Source organism: Heloderma suspectum, chromosome 1, assembly GCF_057233095.1.
Source record: "Heloderma suspectum isolate Gila_16-S chromosome 1, 16-S_ref, whole genome shotgun sequence".
In the NCBI taxonomy this organism is placed as follows: Eukaryota; Metazoa; Chordata; class Lepidosauria; order Squamata; family Helodermatidae; genus Heloderma; species Heloderma suspectum.
The window spans coordinates 121,891,226-121,905,551 of record NC_139458.1 but is presented as its reverse complement, the minus strand read 5'-3'; the positions used below and the strand labels follow the sequence as shown (position 1 = coordinate 121,905,551).

At 42.3% G+C, this 14,326-nt stretch overlaps 1 protein-coding gene across 12 annotated transcripts in view; it reads left to right on the top strand.

The window, feature by feature from the left end:
• The window catches only part of PTPN5 (protein tyrosine phosphatase non-receptor type 5), a 111,988-nt gene that overhangs the window by 25,429 nt on the left and 72,233 nt on the right, over positions 1–14,326 (top strand). For 9 of the 12 annotated variants that reach the window (XM_084855379.1, XM_084855314.1, XM_084855293.1 and 6 more), the window contains exons 2-3: positions 4,313–4,388; positions 10,128–10,257. The gene's annotated coding sequence lies outside the window, so the exon portion shown is untranslated. The remainder of the gene's footprint in view (positions 1–4,312; positions 4,389–10,127; positions 10,258–14,326) is intronic. The other 3 variants (XM_084855342.1, XM_084855323.1, XM_084855333.1) reach the window with 1 other exon arrangement.

The window sequence follows — 14,326 nt, the reverse complement described above, 5'->3', positions numbered from 1 at the left end:
AGTGGCGGGTCCTACCGATTGCGTTGTGCAACCAGGACCCACCAGGACCCAATACAAGGGAGGTTTAGCACTTCCTATTTTTGGAAGGAAGCAGGTTGGCAGAACATTATGCAAGCTCCGCCGACCTGCCCCCTTCCAGAAACAAGCGTTTCTAACCTTGGAAGTGCTAAAGCACTGTTGCACAAACGGTGGGGGCTGCTTGCGCAATGCAGTCAGTGGGCCAGAAGAGAATCAGCAGGGGTGGAAGTACCCCAGTGGATTCTGCCCTTTGCATCTACTGTGTTGGGTAACTGTGAGTTTATTCTACTGTAACATAGGTGTATATTAATGAATTGTTTAAAAATAGGAACTGACTTTAACTGGGAAACATTCGTTTTTTCCAAAGACAGTACAGTCACGACTTAACTGGTAAAAGCACGGCTATTAAATAGCAAGGTATCTCTGGATGTGAATCATATCCTTTGAATTAAGTATGTTTTCTCATTGATTGAAATCATGTGGGTTGATTGAAAGTTCCATTATCTAAACATATTATCTAGGCTACTCCAAGTAGTCCATTTCCATATATTTGCTAGTCCAGTGTCCTTAGAATCATTTTGTGCCAAGATCCAAGGTCCCCCACTCACCCACCCAAAGCAACAACAACAAAAAGTTTCTAATTTTCTGGTTCTGGTAGTTTCAAACTAGTCAAACTCAAACCGTTATTGCTGTCAGTAGCTTGTTGATGCTTTATGGTTGTTGATCGTCTTGTTTATATGTTATATTTGTAGTATTCAGGATAAAAAGATTCACAAGTTAGGGTTACTCTATGGTGGGTTTATGGTTAAGGTTACATTCTTTATCGTTTTGCAGGTTAGTGTTGGATCATCACGTGGTATATAACTGTCTAGGAACTGGGTAGTATAATATATGAACAGAAATATAAATTCTTGAACAGTTTGAATAGATTATGGAACCAATAGTATGCTGCTGATATGGGGCAGTATCCTACACTGCCCATGTACCAGTGGGACGCACCGGTAATGCGGGGGGGGGGGAGCTAGCAGTTCTCCAAGCAACCGGAAATGAGTGGAAACACTTGTTTCTGGAATGGAGCAAGTCAGCAGAGCTCCTGGAAGGGAGGTCTCTTGACCTGTCCCAATGAGGAAACAAGCATTTCTGGGGTTGCTTTATGAAGTGCTAACTCCCCATTGTGGTAGTGGTGGATGCCGCTGGTACAGTGGAATGAACAAGAACGCAAAAGCAATATTGGATACTGCCTATGGTGTTATATTTAGATAGAAATATTCAGGAATTTCGTTCTGAAAACCCTCCAGATTGAGGGTGGATCCCTCAGTAGTAGCTAAGCTGAGCTTGTATTGAGCAATAATACAGAAGAAAACTGGGGTCAAAGATATCATGAATGAATGGGGAAAAGACAACCTTAGCTCTCCGTCTTCCACAGTATCTAGCCAGCCTAGCTATGTTTATATGACAGAAAAGGCCTCCAGCAGTTCCCTCTTGGAAGCTATATGAAACTACAGTCCTGTGATGTGGAATGCTCCTTACTTAGCATTGCTATCTTCAATAGACATCTGGTTAAACTAGGAGCTAGATCAGTGAGTGATTCTCACATTGGTCAAGCTTGAGGCTTTTCTTTTCAGGGTCAGTTCTCAGGGTCTAATGCACCTTCATGTGATTGAGCCTATATTGTCCTCAGCTGAGGCCATTCCCATAATTCCACAGAGCATGTCATCTTTTGGCTGGGATGCCCCCAGATCACAACATTCCAACCTTTCCCACGGTAGCATTTGCATGGCAAATGTGACATATGATTGGCCCATCCAATGACACTTCTGCAGCTTTCTGTAATTCCCGTTGTTGTGATGCTTCAAAAAAGGGCTTCAAAGGTCACAGAAATCTCTTTAGGAAGACCATTTCTGTATCTGTGGTGGAGCTATGTCACGCATGAGGTTATCTGAGCAAATACATTCCCAGGGTGGTCATATGGAAAAAAAAATCTATAAATCTAAATTGCCCACACTCTTTCCTGTACTGAACCTTGATGCATGGCAATTGGAAATTACTGTTAGATTCTTTCACAAATGTGGACTAAGCTATATTAATGAACTTCTTAGAAATTGGCCTAACATTTATGAGCAGCAGCAATTGATTGCAATGACTTCCTTTCTTGTGGTTTGAAGGAAAGATTGGCCCAGTTCACAAGTCACAACAACCCAGGCTTTTTAAAACTCTGGATTACCATGAACAGGCTAGTTCACATGGCTCGATTGCTCTTGCTTGGCTCCTCCTACCAGCGGGAGTGGCTAAACAACCCAGGGTTTAGGTTTAACCATGGGTCCCAACTCTGGCTTGTCAGGGGAGAGACACGCCAGAGTTCTGGGTTCATACGTCATACTAAACAACCCAAGGACAAAGCATCCCTGGGTTGTTTAGCTGCTCCTGCTGGCAGGAAGAGCCAAGTGGGAGTGATTGAGCCATGTGAACTACCAAGCTGGTTCGTTCACAGTAACAGAGGGTTTAAAAAAAATGGGTTGCCATCACATGCAAACCAGGCCATTGACTCATGGTCATATTTGGTGATTTGTCTCCATTCTTTGCCTGTATGATAGGCTACGTAAGAACATAATAGACCTGCACAATCAGATCAAGAGTCCAGCTAGTCTCATATTCTGTTTCTAACCTAAGTGGTCAATCAGATACCTGTGGGAAGCCCACAAGCAGGCTAAGTCTGATAAGGAAAGCTGTGGTGGCATGACCACTTAGGTCTTGAATATTGTTTCTAGTCACAGTCAACTGCTACCTATAGTTGACTCAGCTTTAGCCAGCCAGTACTTGAGGGGGGTGGGGGAAGCTGTTTAGATGTGATGGTAGCTACATTATATTTTATCTGTGCTGTTACATATACAGATCATAGTTATTTGCGTCATACATAGACTGAGTTTGCACATAATGCTAACCCATGGTACGGGTTGTTGAATTCTGGATTGTTGTATTGGTTCACACATAATGACAACCAAGAGTACAGCTTAAGTATGGGTTATCATTGAATCATTGGTTGTTGTTGAATTGTGGCTTGTTGTTACATGGAAACCCTCACTATGGTTTAACTATGGGTTTTTAACCACGAACAACCCAGAGTTCACAACCCAACAATGAATCATGGGTTCTCTTCCTGGGTTGTTCATGGCTAACAAGCCATAGTGCAGGGTTCGCACATAACGGCAACCCACAATTCAACGACAACCATATCCAACCCATACTCAGTCTGTACTCTGTGTTGTCATTACGTGTGAAACAAGGTCATAGGATGAATTGCAGCACATAGTAAGTATTCCTGCTTTAGGCTGTTTCTTGAAAGTTCTAACAATTCTCACTGAATGATCCTGGACTCTTAAATGCAGTTGGCACGATCTACCCACTCTAATTTCTGTGGGATGTTTTTCCCCCACATTGTTGGTACGTTTGTCAAAAATGGGCAAGAGAAGAGTTACTACTGGCTTCGTAATAAAATTATTTTGGTATATAAAATGATTTTACGGTATCCAGATACAGTATTAGTAAAATCCTATAGTGAAAAGTCAGGCATAGCCAATTATTTTGAATAAAGCTTATGCCCTTAATTGTATGAGTCATTTTTTAAAGACTGGCTTATTTTGTCACTTCCTGAGTCACATATGTTCTTTGGAAATGCTTGCTTTTTCTGTATAGAATAACAATGTGTCTTGCCCTATTTTTCATAAAACCATATTAAGTTGTACTGTGTAATCCAGGATGCTCTATCTATGCAATGAATAGTTTTGTATAGATGGAGCATCCATGTGTTTAAGCAATGGTTTGTTGTTCAGTAACGGGGGAACTGCTGCAGGAAAAATCAAGTATGCTTTGTGGATCCCTTCAGCAAGTACACTGGTCTCTTCTAGATTGTGGCTGCTGCCCCCTGAACCAAATCCCTGTACACTGCAGATCAGTTTTTAGGAAACTGTTAATTGTTTGACTAAAGCAGAATTAGGCATTCATGATGAAATATTGACTCAGACATACCTGACTGCATATGTGAGGCTTTTAATTAAGAGATCTCTGGGGTGCGGACTTCTCATTCATGGATTATTCTTCTAGAAATGTACTAGCAATTTTGCAAATGGTCTCCTCTTTTGTTCTTGGTCCCTTTTGTGGTTTCCACACCCCTCTCCCCATTATTGCACAAAAGAGTTTTGATTCAGCTCATTGTGAGGTTGTTTGACTTCTAAAATAACGTTTCTCATTCATACCCACTGAACAGCACTATGCTTTTTTTTCTTTCATTCTTTAGGAGAAGGCAATAATAACTGATGATTCAGCTGGGGAAATCCTGGAACCTTGTAGTACATAGAATGACTGATTGCTTGGTAAGTTTATAGTATCTGCCAACACTCTGTGTAGATTTGTATTCTGGTTGTAACTTTGGTTTAATTCTGTCTTAAACTGGTAAAGATTTTATATTATGTTTTATCATGTTATATTTCAGGGTTCTAATTTAAGAAACAGCCCAGAGAGCTTTGGCTATTGGGTGGTATAGAAAGGTAATAAATAAATAAATAAAAATAGAAAAGGAGCAAGAAATCGTTTTCCAGATATGTAACAGCAGGGCTAACTCTCCTCTGATGCAAATAAGGAACTAATCTAAGAGATTTACTTCAGTTTTCTGCTTGTTGGCCAAGTGAAATCCCACATACAGATTATAACACATTATGATGATGAAAATGCTGTATAGATGATGTACATGTATATTGGTTCATCACACATTATGATCTCTGCACAGGATTTGTGTAATTTCTCACATAGAAGTAACTTCTGTATGACAATTTTATAATATGTAAAAACAACCTTTAGTAGGTCACGTATAGAGTGGGATCTGACTGCTCCCACTGTCTGTGCGTTCTTGAATGGGGTCCTTGCTTTTAAACAAACAACCTAGCTATCATGCTTTTTGGATGTAGTATAACAGCCATCATATAATGATGATGAAAAGACCGCTGACTTCCTTTTACGTAAAGAAAAAGTAAAAATAAAATAATTGATCATCTTTCTTATCATACAATACAGCAAGAGCGTGGTGCCAATAAAGTACGCACATTGGATGACTAACAGGGCTCCCACACTCTCCGTGTAGGCAGGGAATGTGCTATCACATAGGGTGCCAAAGGTACTTACTAAATGCTTTTAGCCCCTTTAGTTCCTCAAAAAAAAAAAAAAGGATTTAGATTTTGAGGAGGATGGTGCTCATTCATGCTTGAAAAACTGTATTCATGAAGATAATTATTCTTTAAGCCAATAGTCTTGGATTTAGTCTGGGTGAATTAGCTATGAAGTCACAGGGCTAATTTTGCTTAAACTGTGAGCCAAATTGCATGTTGAACGAATCACATAGCAGGTAGCTGAGGCTTGTCTTACTTTTTACTCCTGTGTAAGTGTGTGTTGTCCTGATTCAGATCAGGAATATGGGGCTCTGGGAGGGGAGGATGAAATTTCCCCCTGGTTTTTCTCCAAAAGGTGGGATTTCCAGAAAAAAACAAGTGGGGGGAAAGTTTAAACCTTCCCTCCCAGGGCTGTGTGGTCCTGATCAGAATCAGGACCATGTGTGCTTACACAAGAATAAAACGTAAGATCAGCATCAGTAATGTGAGTAGTGTAACATGTAGTTTGGCCCTATGTATGCTGGTTCAAATAAGGTTGGAGATTGGTCTGTATATTACTCCATTTACATTTAATTATTGCTTCTAAAGAAAAATAACTAAGCTATCCAGTTTGTGTTCAGTTTTCTTTCATTATTAAATTATACACAGTTGATGTTTTCCAAAAGCAGGACTGTGTTATGGACTACAGCGGTCTCTAATTCAACGAATGAGCTGTGCTGTATAGATACTATGCAGATGTGAAATAGAACCCATGAGTGGAGGTGTGTGGCACAATCTTCATCCACCATCACACCGTTATTCCAGGCTTTTGTGTATAGTGTTGCGTGCAGTAACTAAGTGTAGAGAAATCAAGACTTGTCTTTAAAGACAGAAAAAGAGGAGTTTAAAATTTAAATATCAAATTCTAAGTTTTCCAGGTGCACACTTTTCTATTTTGAAAGCTGACTGGATTTCTCACACACACACACACACACAGGCAAAAATTTGCCAAAGCACTGGACTAATGGCTAAAACCACTTACTGTTTTTGTGTTGTCTGCTGCTGCTGCAGAGTTAATTAGATCTGGTTTTCGATCCTCATTAACTCTGTTATAGAACTCAAAATCCCAGCTTAATTCCTCACAAATGTCTAAAAACACAACATCATCCTTTTGCTTAATTGGATATTACAGTATTCTGGCTCAAAGATACTATGTATGGACAACAAAATGAAAGATAGCAATTATGGAGCACATAGTAATTTTAATCCCTTATAAAAAGCAAAGGAAAGAAACACTACCTCTCTGAAGGCCCTCTGCCACAAAGTGGACCCCAGGACGACTCTAATGCCATGTGGATTGTTTATATCAGTTTCAGGGATTTTTCAGTGTTTTTGGATATGTACCTGAACATACGAAGGTGCCTTATACCATCAGTCAGTCTAGTTCAGTATTGTCTACACATTGACTGCCAGCGCATAGTTGAACTATGGAATTCACTACCACAAGATGTCTTGATGCTTGCCAACTTGGATGGCTTTAAAGCGGGATAAAACATATTCATGGAGAATCATTCTAACAGTGGCTACTAGTCATTATGGCAGTATATTACCTCCCATTTCAGAGGCAGTATGCATTTCAGTACCAGTTGCTGGAGAACACAAGCAGGAGGGAGATATTGCACTTGTGTCCTGCTTGTGGGCTTCGCATAAGCATCTGCTTGGCCACTGTGGGAACAAAATGCTGGATTAGATAGGCTCTTGATCTGATCCAGCACAGCTCTTCTTATGTTTTTATTCCCTCATGGCTAAACTTCCAGGGGCTGCCAAAAATGGGCCAAAGCAAAAAGTGGGCAGGGCCAAAACACATAGTCATATGTGTGTGTGTACATGTGTACACACACACACTCCTATCAACACATATGCATCCATTCATACCACACACACATGAAAATTCACCACATAGTACCCAGGCTTGGGACAAAGCCTGTCATTGGTTCCAGTTAATGGCTTTTAAAAAGTCTAATTGCCAGGTGGTCAGTAGAGGTGACTCTACACATGGACATCACCAGATGGTCAATATAGAAATCAGATTGATTATGTCCTTTGCAGCCAAAGATGGAGAAGCTCTATACAGTCAGTAAAAACAAGACCTGGCGCTGACTGTGGCTCAGATCATGAGCTGCTTCTTGCAAAATTTTGGCTTAAATTGAGGAACGTAGGGAAAACCACTAAACCATTCAGGTATGACCTAAATCATATCCCTGATGAATATACAGTGGAGGTGAGGAATAGATTTAAGGGATTAGACCTGATAGACAGAGTGCCTGAGAAACTATGGACGGAGGTCCGTAACATTGTTCAGGAGGCAGCAACTCAATCCATCCCAAAGAAAAAGAAATGCAAGAAAGCAAAGTGGCTGTCTGATGAGGCTTTACAAGTAGCTGAGGAAAGAAGGGAAGTGAAAAGCAAGGAAGAAAGGGGAAGATCTATCCAACTGAATGCAGAGTTCCAGAGAATAGCAAGGAGAGACAAGAAGGCCTTCTTAAATGAACAATGCAAAGAAATTGAGGAAAACAACAGAATGGGAAAGACTAGAGATCTCTTCAAGAAAATCAGAGATCTCAAGGGAACATTTTGTGCAAAGACGGGCATGATAAAGGACAAAGAAGACAGGGACCTAACAGAAGCAGATGAGATTAAGAAGAGGTGGAAAGAATACACAGAAGAACTATACAGAAAAGATCTTAATGTCCCTGATAACCATGATAGTGTGGTCACGGAACTTGAGCCGGACATCCTCGAGAGTGAAGTCAAGTGGGCCTTAGGAAGCATTACTAACAACAAAACTAGCGGAGATGACAGTATTCCAGCTGAGCTATTTGTAATCCTAAAAGATGATGCTGTTGAAGTGCTGCACTCAATATGCCAACAAATTTGGAACACTCAGCAATGGCCACAAGACTGGAAAAGGTCAGTTTACATTCCAATTCCAAAGAAGGGCAACGCCAAAGAGTGTTCAAACTTCCTCACAATTGCGCTCATTTCACATGCCAGCAAGGTGATGCTCAAAATCCTACAAGCTAGGCTTCAGCAGCATGCGAACCGAGAACTACCAGAAGTACAAGCTGGGGTTCGAAGAGGCAGAGGAACTAGAGACCAAATCGCCAATGTTCGCTGGATCATGGAGAAAGCAAGAGAATTCCAGAAAAACGTCTATTTCTGCTTCATTGACTACGCTAAAGCATTTGATTGTGTGGATCATAACAAACTGTAGCAAATTCTTAAAGTGATGGGAGTACCAGACCACCTTACCTGTCTCCTGAGAAACCTGTACGAGGGTCAAGAAGCAACAGTAAGAACCAGACATGGAACAACTGATTGGTTCAAAATTGTGAAAGGGGTATGACAAGGCTGCATATTGTCGCCCTGCTTATTTAACTTATATGCAGAGTACATCATGAGAAACGCGGGGTTGGATGAATCACAGGTCAGAATTAAGATTGCCGGGAGAATTATCAACAACCTCTGATATGCAGATGATACCACCCTAATGGCAGAAAGCAAAGAGGATCTAAAGAGCCTCTTGTTGAGGGTGAAAGTGGAGAGTGCAAAAGCTGGTTTGAAACTCAGCATTAAAAAAACTGAGATCACGGCATCTGGCCCCATCACTTCCTGGCATATAGAAGGGGAAGAAATGGAAGCAGTGACAGATTTTATTTTCTTGGGCTCCAAGATCACCGCAGATGGTGACTGTAGCCATGAAATTAAAGGACGCTTGCTCCTTGGGAGGAAAGCTATGGCAAACCTAGACAGCATAGTAAGAAGCAGAGACATCACCTTGCCAACAAAGGTCCATCTAATCAAAGCTATGGTTTTCCCAGTAGTAATGTATGGCTGTGAGAGCTGGACTATAAGGAAGGCTGAGCGCCGAAGAATTGATGCTTTCGAACTGTGGTGCTGGAGAAGACTCTTACGAGTCCCCTGGACTGCAAGGAGGTCAAATCAGTCAATCCTAAAGGAAATCAACTCTGAGTGCTCATTGGAAGGACAGATACTGAAGCTGAAGCTCAAATATTTTGGCCACCTTATGCGAAGAGAAAACTCTCTGGAAAAGACCTTGATGCTGGGAAAGAGAAGGGGACAGCAGAGGATGAGATGGCTAGATAGCATCACCGATGCAATGAATATGGACTTGAGCATGCTCCGGGACAGAGCGGAGGACAGGAAGGCCTGGCGTGCTATGGTCCATGGGGTCACGAAGAGTCGGACACAACTGAATGACTGAACAACAACAACAACAGTAGGATCACAGTGCTCAGGGTTAACCTTCCCTCCCCAGCTGCAGTCTCCATGATGATCACCTGGCCCATGTGAGTTGCCCATAGAGGAAGAGAGCAATCCCTTCCTCTGTGCTTAGCTTTCCAGCCAGACTCTGCAGTCATGCCCCCTTTTCCTCACTGTTCAGCTGTTTCCCACAGATCAGCTAAGCAGTGGAGTTGGGAGATCGCAGGGACGGGAGGCTGAAGCCTAACCCCCTGCGATCTCCTCCTGGCTCTGCTGAGCTGATAACAAAGCAGCTGAGCAGTGGGGAAAACAGTGCTGCAGAGCTAGTAGGGCTTTGGAACGATAGGCTGGAGGCCAGTGGGTTCCCACCAGTACCCCACCCATGAGTTAGAGGATGCAATCCACCTATACCATTGTCAGAAGGCCAAAGTTTTCCAGTTTCAGTGATCAGTATTAGTTTTCACCTACACCCACTTTAGCTTTATAATATGTTTCATACAACTGCACATCTTTGTGATGTTTTCCAAATTACTTTTACAGACACTTGGTATCGTAATACTTAACTTGCACCATGATCTTAAACACAGTGATAGGAAGTAATTTGAGTAAGTCTTCTAAATAAATTGCATTGAGGATCCAAATAAATGTGTGTCCCCCTGCTTTTTTTCATTTCTTCTCTTTCTAAAGGGTTTTAAAGCATAAAACTTTTAAAGATACAAGGTATTGTTCCAGAAAGTAACGTTCCTATCAGAAGAGTTTGGAGAAAGCACTGGGAGAACTAACCATGTGACTGAGAATTAGAGCTGCTTGTCAGATGGTGAGTGCCTTACTGTGGATCCTGACTTAAAAAACAACAACCCTCTTCTGCTCTGCCATCGAGAAAATATTCCAGAATACTCTGGAACATTAGCCCCTTGGAATATTAACATATCAAAGTTATGAGCATCCTCAGAATATTTAGAAAGGGGTACTGTGGAAGATGACGTATTATTTTACCTCCCTGGTACAGGTTTTGCCAACCTTCAGCAAACATCCACTCCTATATAAAACAAACCTCCACGCTAGTAACATTACTTCAGTTTAAAGCACAGTGGCTTAGTGGTTAAGACGCTGAACTGCAGACTGGAAGGTCGGCAGGTCAGCAGTTCGAGACCTGAGTGCCGCGTGACGGAGTGAGCTCCCGTCTTCAGTCCCAGCTTCTGCCAACCTAGCAGTTCGAAAGCAAGAAATTGCAAGTAGATAAATAGGTACCGCCTCGGCGGGAAAGGTAACAGCGTTCCGTGCACCTCGGTGTTCAGTCATGCCGGCCACATGACCACAGAAGTGTCTTCGGACAGCGCTGGCTGTTCGGCTTAGAAACGGGGATGAGCACCGCACCCTAGAGTCGGACACGACTGGTTGGGGACACCTTTTTTACCTTTTATAAACACAGAGCTTGCAGAATTTAATTAGTTTAATGCTTTTAACTAAGGGCCAAAACAGACATTACTTTAAATCTACATCTAGAAGGTATGTTGTTTTCATTTTTACTCTAGAGTAGGAACAGGATGCCCAATATGAATCTTAAAAGTCCTCTGCCCACTATGCTGTTGTCCAGATCAGAGGCCCTGTGCCTACTCTAGAGTAAAAATGAAATAGAATACGTGGCTGCTAGATACGGATTTAAAGTAATGTCTGTTTTGGCCTGAAAGGAGGAGTTTAAAAGCAACTTAAAATAAAGCAGAAGTTACTTATCAGTATACTAGAGTATGAGTTCTGTAAGTTTATTCACACACCTGCAGAGTGGTTTGTTATTTCATCCCAACTGTCCGAGGGACAACCTAGGCACAACTTCAACCCATCACGGCACCTAGTAGAGCCTAAATTGAATGATTGCTGCTGCCTCCCACATTCTTTATTAAGTCTATAACTAAATGCAGACTTCATGGCTTCAACACCAACTAGCCTTTTCCCCATCCCCACCCCTTGGTTTGTTTACCATCTAGCCTGATGAAGAGGTCTGGAGAACTTGAAAACTTGCACACTATTTTGTGACATTTTGGCTGGTCTAATAAAAGTATTGCGCTAAAACAGATTTTGGATTTTTTTTTTCTTTGTGGCCAACATGGCTACCTTTGCTTTTTAAGTTTGTCTGGTTGGATCAAAGTATCAGCCCCATAGACAGTATCATGCCACGCGCTCTCTCTCTCTCTCTCTCTCTCTCTCAGTCACACACACACACACACACACACACACACCCCACCGGCTTATTTTAAATGCTTATTTTAAAAAGTCTGCTTTTGGAGGACCGGATGGTTTGTGGGTATGAGAGATCTAGTCCCAGCTGAAGGAGGACTCTAGCTATGCGCTACAGAACAAGGGCATTGCAAGGACAGTGTGCCTGGCTAATTGGAGATCCCAAGACAGAAGTGATCTTTGTGTTTTCTGAAGGGAGTGGAAATATTTCATGGCTTGGATCATCCTGAGGGCAACAAGAGTGGAAGTGATGAGAGGAGAAGGCTGGGCGGGGGGGGGGGGGCAGACTCGGGGACAGTGATCCACCAGACAGCTGATTACACTTATCTGTTGTAGTAGTAGCAAGGAGACCTATGATCTCACTTGTTTTAGTAGTACGATCATGCTGTAAGTATTGCTGTCCCCTGCCTGGCACTTCAAACAGGATCCACAGAGTAGCAAGAGCTGTAATTCAGTGCACACATCTGGGTTTGTTTGTGATCAAGTCTTTGGGCAGAATTTGATCTTCCTACTAACCAGTGCCAGGCTGCAAACTGAAGTTAGGAGTGCTTCCTCTCTGATACTAAATATCAGATAAGTATCTGGGAGTAATTGCAGTCTGTGACAAATAGGAGTTTGCACCACAACCCTACAAAATAGGACAGGCTGCAAGACACCCTTCGTTGTAACTTTCAGAGGTAAACTGGCACCATCTGTGTGAGTAGGAAAGTGAAAACCAGGGATATTCAAGCTCACCGAAATTCTCTGAACTTCACTTCGAACCTCGGTTCAGCTCACTCATGCTTTTGTTTGTGACCTGTTTTTTTGGCTTGTTTGAATGGGGAAAGTGCACGTTTTTGTGGGTGTTTTTCAAAAATGTGTACTTCCCTCCATTGACTAAAGTGTGAAAGTGTGTATTTTTTTTTTTAAAGGGCATTTCAAAGTGCACATTTTTTCAAAAATACACACTTTTTGGCCACAAACACAAATTCAGGAGTGTGTGAACGTTTTTTGAAAAAAAATGGCAAATGGGACACGGTCAGGTGATTTCCAAACTGAAATGAAATTTTGCTACATTCCTAAATGTGATTAATAACTCTTCTATCCTGGACACGTGAAAATCTGGGCTTTTACACTTCCAGAGAGAGATAAGCCCCTTTCCTAGTTTCAAAACTAGGTCTGGGTGTTTGGCTTTAGACCACTTGGCAATCTTCAGGCTAGGCAAAATAACTAAAATAAATTCCAGTTTCAATTGAATATATTTATTCAAGAACGAATTAGAAAGAAGTTCAGAAATGGGTAGTTGATTTTAAAATAAAAGATAGAATTGGCTAACTAAAACTTAACTCACTAAAGCAGCTTGCAGGTGGGGGGAAAGGAGGCCCACCTGGGACTCTCCAACGTGACTTAGTTTTGTCTTGACTCTTTGTCAGCTGCTCAAAGACAAAGTAAGGTTTCACAAGCAAATTTATTTCTCTGGGGGCTGGGCAGAGAAATAAATCCCTCTCTGGGGGCTGCCCTCTCTGGGGCAGAGAGGGATTGGTAATTCAACTTGACCAATCAATGCCTGAGATAACTTGGTCATGTGTTCTCCGGGTGATTCCTGCATAAGGCTGAGTCATATGGAGTAGGGGAAGTCAAGCCTCAGATGTGGAGTAATGCAGATTTTTGGTACCGAAAGATGCCTAGGCATGTCCTTTGTTTCGAGACATTTTTAGAAATGAGAGTGGGATGTGATGGGATGGGGGGGGGGGTTGGGTTGGGTTCATCACATAGCCCCTGAATGCAGCAGAACACTCAGCTGCTGTTTTAAGATTCTCAGAAAACAGCTAATTTGAGCATGCTTTCTCTTGCTTGAAGTGCAGTGCTGGATCAGCTCCTCAATGGAAAGATTAGATTCCCTTCAAATCTGCTGACAGTGCTCTGCTTCAGTTTGGGTCAGTAACCACCTGGGAGTAAATCCATCTCTCACTTACAATACCCAGCTTAATCAGCTGTTTTTCAACAGGCCTGCAGATTTATTTATTTGCAATATTTATATACTGCTCCAGAACAGCAAGATAAATGAATAAAACCCCATAACTAAAACAATTAAAACATTTTAAAATAACAGATTCTGAACTTAATAAACCGCAGCTGGTCACTCACGGAAGGTCTCTTGAAATAACAATGTCTTCAGGAGGCGCTGAAAGCAACACAATGTTGGTGCCTGCCTGGCCTCCAAAGGGAGGGAATTTTCACAGGAAGGGGGCCACCATGCTGAAGGCTCTTTTCCTGATGGACTCCAACCAGGCCATAGGTCCATGTGGAACCACCAGGAGCATGCCTCCCAATGACCTCAGTGACCAAGAAGGCTGGTAAAGAAGAAGGCGCTCTCTCAGGTATCCTGGTCCCAAGTTGTTTAGGGCTTCGTACACTAGTACTAATACCTTAAACCTGGCCTGGTAGCGAATAGGCAGCCGGTGCAGTTCCCTCAGCAAAGGAGTTGCATGCTGAAAAGGGGCAGGTCCTGACAGCGGCCAAGCTGCTGTGTTCTGCATTAGCTGCAGCTTCCAGACCAGCCTCAAGGGTAGCCCCACATACAGCGTGTTGCAGTAATCCAACCTTGAACTTACTGGTGCCTGTACCCTGTGGACAAGCTATCCCTGTCCAGGAGAGGCCTTAGCTGGCAA